We start from the raw sequence: 9,997 nt of genomic DNA, 5'->3' as shown, positions 1-9,997 counted from the left end.
CATTAAATCCTTTATCTTATGTTGCACTGCATGAGGCAAATGGTGGTCACACCAGATACTGACTACCGTTTTTTTAAGGGATCTGTGACCAACAGATGCATAACAGTTGCATAACAGCTGTTTCCTCCAACATCTTCAGAAGGTCCTTTTCTGTTGTTCTGGGATTGATTTGCACTTCTCGCACCAAATACGTTCATCTCTAGGAGACAGAACGCGTCTCCTTCCTGAGCGGTATGACGGTTGCATGGTCCCATGGTGTTTATACTTGCGTACTAGTGTTTGTACAGGTGAACGTGGTACCTTCAGATGTTTGGAAATTGCTCCCAAGGATGAACCAGACTTGTGGAGGTCTACAATGTTTTTCTGAGTTCTTGGCTGATTTCTTTAGATTTTCCCATGATGTCAAGCAAAGAGGCACTGAGTTTGAAGGTAGGCCTTGAAATACATCCACAGGTACACCTCCAATTGACACAAATTATGTCAATTAGCCTATCAGAAGCTTCTAAAGCCATGACATCATTTTCTGGAATTTTCCAAGCTGTGTAAAGGCACAGTCAACTCAGTGTATGTAAACTTCTGACTCACTGGAATTTAATTATAAGTGAAATAATCTGTCTGTAAACAATTGTTGAAAAAATTAATTGCGTCATGCACAAAGTAGATGTCTTAACCAACTTGCCAAAACTATAGTTTGTTAAGTACATTTTATGAACAGTACCAGTTAAAAGTTTGGACACAGCTACTTATTCAAGGGTTTTTCTTTATAGATTCTTCAAAGTAGCCACCGTTTGCCTTGATAACAGCTTTGCACACTCTTGGTATTCTCTCAACCAGCTTCACCTAGAATAGTTTTCCAACAGTCTTGTAGGCGTTCCCACATATGCTGAGCACTTGTTGGCTACTTTCCCTTCACTCTGCAGTCCACCTCATCCCAAACCATCTCAATTGGGTTGAGGTCAGGCGATTGTGTAGGCCAGGTCATCTGATGCAGCACTCCATCACTCTGCTTCTTGGTCAAATAGCCCTTACAGAGCCTGGAGGTGTATTGGGTCATTGTCCTGTTGAAAAACAAATGATAGTCCCACTAAGCGCAAACCAGATGGGATGGCGTATCGCTGCAGAATGCTATGGTAGCCATGCTGGTTAAGTGTGCCTTGAATTCTAAATAAATCACAGACAGTGTCACCAGCAAAGCACCCCCACACCATCACACATCCTCCATGCTTCACGGTGGGAACCACACATGCGGAGATAATCCGTTCACCAAAATCTCAGATTTCAACCGGTCTAATGTCCATTGCTTGTGTTTCTTGGCCCAAGCAAGTCTCTTCTTCTTATTGGTGTCCTTTAGTAATGGTGTCTTTGCAGCAATTCGACCATGAAGGCCTGATTCACGCAATCTCCTCTGAACAGTTGATGTTGAGATGTTGCTTGAAGTCTGTGAAACATTTATTTGGGCTGCAATTTGTGAGGCTGGTTACTCTAATGAACTTATCCTCTGCAGCAGAGGTAACTCTTGGTCTTCCTTTCCTGTGGCGGTCATGAGAGCCAGTTTCATCATAACGCTTGATGGTTTTTGCGACTGCACTTGAAAAAACTTTCAAAGATCTTGACATTTTCCGTATTGACTGACCTTCATGTCTTAAATTAATGATGGACTGTCGTTTGTCTTTCCTTAGTTGAGCAGTTCTCGCCATAATATGGACTTGGTCTTTTACCGAGTAGAGCTATCTTCTGCATACCACCCTACCTTGTCACAACACAACTGATTGGCGCAAACGCATTAAGAAGGGAAGAAATTCCACAAATTAACTCTTAACAAGGCACACCTGTTCATTGAAATACATTCCAGGTGACTACCTCATGAAGCTGGTTCAGAGAATACCAAGGCTGAGGCCCAAACACTTAAAAGACACACCCTTCCCCACTTACCCTCACCTTATGCCCTTGGGGGAACCCCCGTCGCCATCTTGGGGGGTGATCCAAATGATTTGCCGAGCAAGGGAAGTTTGCAATGTAAGCCCCTCAGCCCTTATTTTTAGTCAGCATTACGAGTGTGCAATTATGTTCACTCCGGGGCCTGAAACTCCCCATAATTCAATTTGCGCCGATTGTACATCCACTAAGAAAAGTCTGTGAAAACTTAAAAACAACATCAATAGAGAAGTTAGTATACAAGTGAAAAATAATGCAAATAGGTTAGAAATTGTGCTACTAATACACATGACGGCACAAACACGTGTCGTAAAAAAGTAAATATGTTTTTGTTTGGTTCTTTTGGAAATTGTAGAAATAAAACATTTGGAAAAAAGAAAGGAAAACGCCGCACACTGCTGCTCATGCTCCCAGGTGATATTTATTTACATTTCGACCCTTAGGTCTTCAACAGGCATCCATATCCCAGGTGGGCGTGGAAGGTCCTATATATAGGGGCAGTACTCTGTAACATCACTTCCTGAAACAGGAGTTAAAAAATGTATAACAGTTTCACAATATTAACATTCAATGTATCAAAATATATGATCATACACAGAGAATGTCATAAATATTTATAGTAATATACATACACATTCAAAATTCAATTAGGATAAAAAAAAACACAATTTAGAATTATTGAAACTATAAAAACGTTTTCAAGTCAAGCTCCTCTTTAAGGCCAAGAGGAGACCATGTGTTGAGCCTGTGGATCCAGAAAGATTCCCTTTGAAGAAGTTTCCTCTCAATGTCCCCTCCCCTGCAGGACATCTTCACCATTTCTATTCCAATGTATCTCAGAGAACTAAAAGGATGTCCAGCTTGTACAAAATGAGCAGCAACCGGATTTTTTGTCTCACCTGTCCGTATATTGCTGCGGTGCTCACTGATCCGTGTCTTAAGGCTTCTATGGGTTTTCCCTATGTAAGACAGACCACAAGGACATGTCAACATGTAAATAACATTGGTGGACATGAAGGTAATCAGGCCCTTGATCTTAAATCTTTGTCCTGTGCAGGGGTGTGTAAATGAGTTGCATTTGTACGTGAAGCTGCATTGAGCACATCGGCCACATTTGTAATTACTCTCCGGAACCTTGTCCAAATTTTTTTCCCTTTTCTCTGGTGGGTAATCAGATTTAACCACAGTATCTCTCATGTTTGGGGTCTTTTAAAAACCATACGTGGAGGATATTTAAAAATGGGTTTCAATTGTGGGTCAGTATCAATAATGTACCAGTGCTTCCTTATATGTCCTTAAATGCCTTCCCCAATGGTGAGCATTGGGTAAAGCATGATGGGACATGTTCTGCTTTTTCTTTTTCTCTTGGTTTTAAGCTTTCCAACTGTGTTAGTCCTTCAAAACGATCATTGGCATGTTTTACCCAATTGTCTTTGTACCCCCCTTTCCTTAATCTTTGTGTGAGGTCCGTGGTCTGTCTCTGATAAGCAGCATCAGAGCTGCATATTCTTCTGATACGACTGAATTGGCTGATAGGTAGACTTTTAATAAGTGGACGTGGATGAAAGCTGTCACCTCTAAGGAGGGTATTCCTGTCCGTAGGTTTCCTATAGAGATCTGTAGGGATGTTTGTCCTTAATAACCATCACATCAAGAAAACTGATTTGTGATAGGTCATAGTTAAAACCTCTTGACGGTCGCCTAGGATAGGGGGCGCTACAGCGATTTTTGAAATAAATTCGTGCTCATTTTAAACGGCCTCCTACTCAAACTCAGAAGCTAGGATATGCATATAATTAATACTTGTGGATAGAAAACACCCTAAAGTTTCTAAAACTGTTTGAATGGTGTCTGAGTATAACAGAACTCATATGGCAGTCAAAACCCCGAGACAGATCGTAACAGGATGTGGAATTCTGAATTGCGGACTCAACTTCATCACTTTGCCTATAAATCACACCGTGAGATATGGTTCATTGAGCACTTCCTATTGCTTCCACTAGATGTCCCCAGTCTTACAAAGTGGTTTGATCCTTCTACTGTGAAAACTGACAGAATGAGAGTCTGTGGAACGTGGTCACATGGGGAGGGCCATCACCAATTATGACGCCGGCGCCCCTGGCTACCCTCCCCTTTCGAAACGTTTTGAAAGACAATGCAATCGTCCCCCTTGAATGTTATTGGAGCTCTGGTTGAAAAAGGCCCTAAAGATTTATGTTGTACAACGTTTGACATGTTTGAACGAACTTAAATAAAAAAAAAAAATCCATTTTGGTAAGAGAGGAGTCCCGCGCACGACGGTACTTTTGGTGCAGCCTTCAGAACGTGCTAACAAGAAGACATAAAGGATTAACTTTTTCGAACGAAAATACATTTGTTGTGGACCTGGGATTCCTGGAAGTGCCTTCTGATGAAGATAATCAAAGGTAAGGGATTATTGACAATTGTATACAAGACTATATTTGATATGCGATTGTTCCAAGATGGCGCTGACCTGTATTGCTAGCCTATTTTTCTGAGTATCGCATCCCCTTTTATCGCAAAGTGTGATTACCCAGTAAAGTTCTTTTTAAATCTGGCATTGCAGGTGCTTTCAAGAGATGCTAATCTATAAATCTTAGAATGACAATATTACATTTTAAAAATGTTTTCGAATAGTAATTTAGTAAATTGTAGCGCTGTTTCACCGGACGCATTTGAGGGAAAATAGTCAACGTCACGCGCCGATGTAAAATGCTGTTTTTATATATAAATATGAACTTTATCGAACAAAAGAATGCATGTATTGTGTAACATGATGTCCTAGGAGTGTCATCTGATGAAGATTGTCAAAGGTTAGTGCTGCATTTAGCTGTTTTTTGGTTATTTGTGATGCATGTGGTTGGTCGGAAAATGGCTATGTGGCTACTTTTACGATATACTCCTCTAACATAATCTAATGTTTTGCTTTTGCTGTAAAGCCTTTTTGAAATCGGACAACGTGGTTCGATTCAGGAGAGGTGTATCTATAAAACGATATAAAATAGTCCTATATTTGGAAGAATTAAAAAAAAAAAAAAAATTGTTATGCAAATGGCGATAGGATTTTAAAACTGGATGTCAGCCCGTCCAGAGGTTAATGGTGAAGTGAAGGTGTTCATTCATAAAGTTAAGATAAGCATGGATTTCCAAAAGTTCTTCCTGGGTGCCTGTATAGATCAAGAAAATGTCATCCAAATATCTCCAAATTAGGAGAATATTGGAGAGAAAAGGGTTAAGGTCTGAATTCAGCACCACCTGTTTTTCAAACATTCCTAGATATAGGTTAGTATAATTAGGAGCCATAGTGCTCCCCATCGCTGTCCCTTTGGTCTGGAGGAAGAAGTCTCCTCTGAAGAGAAAATAGTTGGAGGGTAGTGCCAGTTCAGCCAAGTCCACAATACAATTGGTGCTGGGTAGAGCATTAGGAGGATGTTTATTGAGGTAGAACATGAGGGCCTCTAGACTGCCCTGATAGGGGATGTTAGTATATAGACTGGTAACATCAAAAGTACACAGAATAGAATTTTCAGGTATATGGACAACAGATTTGTAAAAATTGATCAAATCAATAGAGTCTCTAGTATACGTGGGGAGGGAGATCACCCAGGGTCTCACAAAATGGTCTACAAAGGTAGAGATATTCTCTGTCAGAGATCCATTACTACTCACAATGGGCCTGCCTGGTATAGGTGGTGTCATGCTCTTGTGAATTTTGGGTAGAGTGTATATTACAGGTGTGGTTGGGCAGTCAACTTTCATATGCTCATATTCTGTCTTTGTAATTTCCACTTCATTCAACAATTTTTACAATTTATCATGGATCAGAGACTTGAATTGATTAGTAGGGTCCTTTGGGAGTCTTTTGTAAAATTCATCATCACTAAGTTGTCTCAGAATGTCCTTTTCATAGTCTACTGCATTTAGTATCACTATTGCACCTCATTTGTACATGTAGGTAGGGGTGAAGTGACTATGCATAGATAATAAACAGCGAGTACAAAACAAATGGAGGGGAGAGGGTTGTCAATGTAAATAGTCCAGTGGGCATTTGATTAATTGTTCAGCAGTCTTATGGCTTGGAGCCTTTTGGTCCTTAACACCATCTCCGGTAGCGCTCTGGTACTGCTTGCCGTGCGGTAGCAGAGAAAACAGTCTATGACTTGGGTGACTGTAGTCTCTGACAATTTTATGGGCTTTTCTCTGACACCGCCTATTATATAGGTCCTGGATGGCATGAAGCTTGGCCCCAGTGATATACTGGGCCGTACGCATTACCCTCTGTATGGTCAGATGCCGAGCAGTTGCCATACCAGGCGGTGGTGCAACCGGTCAGGATGCTCTCGATGGTGCAGCTGTATAACTTTTTGAGGATCTGGGGACCCATGCCAAATCTTTTAAGTCTCCTGAGGGGGAAAAGGTTTTGTTGTGCCCTCTTCATGACTGTCTTAGTGTGTTTGGACCATGATAGTTCGTTGGTGATGTGGACACCAAGGAACTTGAAACTCTCGACCCGCTCCACTACAGCCCCGTCGATGTTAATGGGGGCCTGTTCGGCCCACCTTTTCCTGTAGTCCACGATCAGTTCCTTTGTCTTGCTCACACTGAGGGAGAGGTTGTTGTCCTGGCACCACACTGCCAGTTCTCTGACCTCCACCCTATAGGCTGTTTCGTCATTGTCGGTGATCAGACTATTTGTGTCATCAGCAAACTTAACCTTGGGATAGGGGGCAGTATCGGGAAGTTTGGATGAATGAGGTGCCCAATGTAAACTGCCTGTTACTCAGGCACAGAAGCTAGGATATGCATATGCATGGATAGAAAACACTCTAAAGTTTCCAAAACTGTTAAAATAATGTCTGTGAGTATAACAGAATTGATATGGCAGGTGAAAACCTGAGAAAAATCCACCTTTGAGCCAGTGGATTACTGAATAAAACGCGCCAACAAAACAGAGTTTTTGGTATATGAAAAGGGACTTTATTGAACAAAATGACCATTTGTTATGTTGCTGGGACCCTTGTGATTGCAACCAGATGAAGATCTTCATAGGTAAGTGATTCATTTATCGCTATTTCTGACTTTCGTGACTCCTCTACTTGGTTGGAAAATGTTTGTATGCTTTTGTAAGCGGGGCGCTGTCTTCAGATAATCGCATGGTATGCTTTCGCCGTAAAGCCTTTTTGAAATCTGACAAAGCGGCTGGATTAAGAAGAAGTTAATCTTTATGTCGATATATAACACTTGTATTTTTATGAATGTTTGTTATGACTATTTCTGTCATTTGAATTTGGCGCTCTGCAATTTCACCGGATGTTGTCGAGGTGGGTCGCTAGCGGCACGCCTAGCCTAGAGAGGTTTTAACCACACACAGCAATGGTGTTGGTCAGGTGGCCTACTCCCTTCTCATGGTCTCCTGAGGGTTGGAAAACAAAATAGATTAGTTGAAAGGCACACTTCAGGTCAGGATTTGATAAACCCTAAACTAATATAGAAAATAATGTTTTCAAGAATTAACTTCTCTACATTTTCAAACATGCAACAGCTCCCTTACAGCTCTGTCCCCTGAAGGAATATAATCATTCTCTATTGTACGTCTTCTGACGATTATTACGTTACATTTAGAAAGGTCAAATGTGAGTGTGTGTGTGTCTGCCTGCCTGTCAGTCAGTCAGTTGCTATTCAAACTACAGTCTACCTCAATCAGTAGTGCGTTGCATGGCGATGAACTTGGCTGACTTCTTCCTGGCCTAAGCGATGGTCAGAAGTCTGCACTGAGGGGTGAAGGACAGCAGCAGGAACTGATAGGTGCTCACCTCTCCTGTAATATATTGAGGAGGGACCACAATAGAAGTGTTTAATGCAGAATAAAGCATCTCTCATGATGATTGGATGTCAAATAAATCCTTGCCAATAGTTGAGAAGAGATGCTGTTGCTAGGCTAGTCCCAGATCTGCAAGTCCACTCACCCACATCTACGAATCATAGATCAGGGGGTCAATCTGAAATTATAGAAAGGATTATCGGAGAGAGAGAATTCACCATCAGAGTAGGAGTGCTGATCTGGGATCATATTGACTCTGTCCATATAATACTAGTATTCATTATGATCTGACCTTTGGTAAATTCTTAGTCTGGATTGTTGTCTTGGGTCAAAATGGACCCTGTACATTTATGAAATCTGATTATTAAAGGAGGGGTCACCTGCTACCACCGTAGTAGTACCTAATACATATAGAATACTTGTATCAGATGTTATAGATGCATTTGAAATGATGAGTTTGGTAGCCTAGTGGTTAGAGTATTGGGCCAGTAAACAAAAGATTGATGGATTGAATCCCCGAGCTGACAAGGTAAAAATATTTTGTTCTGCCCTGGAGCAAAGCAGTTAACCCACTGTTCCCCGGGTGCCGAATATGTTGATTAAGGCAGCCCCCCGCACCTCTCTGATTCAGAGGTGTTGGGAAATACCTAGTCAGTTGTACAACTGAATGCCTTCAACTGAAATGTGTCTTCCACACTTAACCCAACCCCTCTGAATCAGAGAGGTGCAGGGGGCTGCCGTAATCAACATCCACGTCTTCAGCTCTCAGGGTATAGTGGGTTAACTTCTTTGCTCCGTGGCAGAACGACAGATTTTTATGTTGCCAGCTCGGGGATTCAATCCAGTTACCTTTCAGTTACTGGCCCAATGCTCTAACCATTAGGCTACGTGCCGCCAATGTAGGAGCTCCCTAGGTGAACCCTCCTTACCTTTACTCGACTCAGGTTTAGATATGCTGTCCATGTATCTCCTTTCTTGCCACGACTGAAAAAATATAAAGACATCTAAATACATGTACAGTTGAAGTCAGAAGTTTACATACACTTAGGTTGGAGTCATTAAAACTCGCTTTTCAACCATTCCAAATTTCTTGTTAACCTGTTGGGGCTAGGGGGCAGTATTTTCACGGCTGGATAAAAAAACGTACCCGATTTAATCTGGTTACTAATCCTACCCAGTAACTAGAATATGCATATACTTATTATATATGGATAGAAAACACCCTAAAGTTTCTAAAACTGTTTGAATGGTGTCTGTGAGTATAACAGAACTCATTTGGCAGGCAAAACCCTGAGACATTTTCTGACAGGAAGTGGATACCTGATGTGTTGAATTACCTTTAAGCCTATGCCATTGAAACACACAGGGGTTGATTAAGGTGTATTCAAAGTACTTGTTTTGCTCTTTATCTAATATACTAAGAATATACTGAAGTACAAAAAATGTGTGCCAATGTGTGCCAAAATAGATCATTTAAATGTATTTAATATACATAATGCAAATAAAATACATGTAATTTATTTCTTTAAAATTGCTCCAATTTAGATCATTTTAAATATACTTAGGTATATTTGTCACAGACATACTTAAATGTAATAAAATATATTAATTTAAGTATATTTAAATATATTTGTTCTGCTTGGGACAGCTATGAATATGAACAAGGAAATGAACAATGCACACCAGGAAAAACCTTCGGAAGCTACTTATTGTGAATTGTTATATAGCAATTTGTAAATGTCTATACATTGGATAGCAAAGGATAGGAGAAATATGATTACTGAAAAGTTATGAATGAGACCATACCTACCACAGACCAGAGAAAGACCACCAACACACTTCGTGCTGTTCTCAAGGCGGTTGTTGCATCTCCCACCCTACAGCCTTAGCAACATGAAGGTAGTCAACTATAGCTGGTGAATTACTACACCTTATACATCAAATGAGGTAAGATCTGTCCATAGCACTGTATACACATAATTATTCATTTATTGCTTCAAATCCATTTAATTCTTACAATCCTGACTGTAGCATTGAGATCAATTATTAACAGAATATACACAGTGTACAAAACATTAGGAACACCTTCCTAATATTGAGTTGCACCACCTTTTGCCCTCAGAACAGCCTCAATTTGTCGGGGCATGGACTCTACAAGGTGTTCGAACGCGTTCCACAGGGATGCTGGCCCATGTTGACGCCAATGCTTCCCAGAGTTGT

At 40.8% G+C, this 9,997-nt stretch overlaps 1 long non-coding RNA gene across 1 annotated transcript; it reads right to left on the bottom strand.

The window, feature by feature from the left end:
* Positions 1–6,926: 6,926 nt before the first annotated feature.
* Positions 6,927–9,661, bottom strand: LOC145862413 (uncharacterized). Its single transcript, XR_014381851.1, has 5 exons — positions 9,588–9,661; positions 8,707–8,761; positions 7,923–7,955; positions 7,652–7,774; positions 6,927–7,369 (listed from the first exon to the last, which is right to left on the bottom strand). It is a non-coding gene; the product is annotated as an uncharacterized LOC145862413 (long non-coding RNA).
* Between the last annotated feature and the right edge of the window lie 336 nt (positions 9,662–9,997).

Source organism: Salmo salar, chromosome 02 (genome assembly GCF_965601325.2).
Source record: "Salmo salar chromosome 02, fSalSal1, whole genome shotgun sequence".
Lineage (NCBI taxonomy): Eukaryota > Metazoa > Chordata > Actinopteri > Salmoniformes > Salmonidae > Salmo > Salmo salar.
This window is presented reverse-complemented; position numbering and strand designations above follow the sequence as displayed.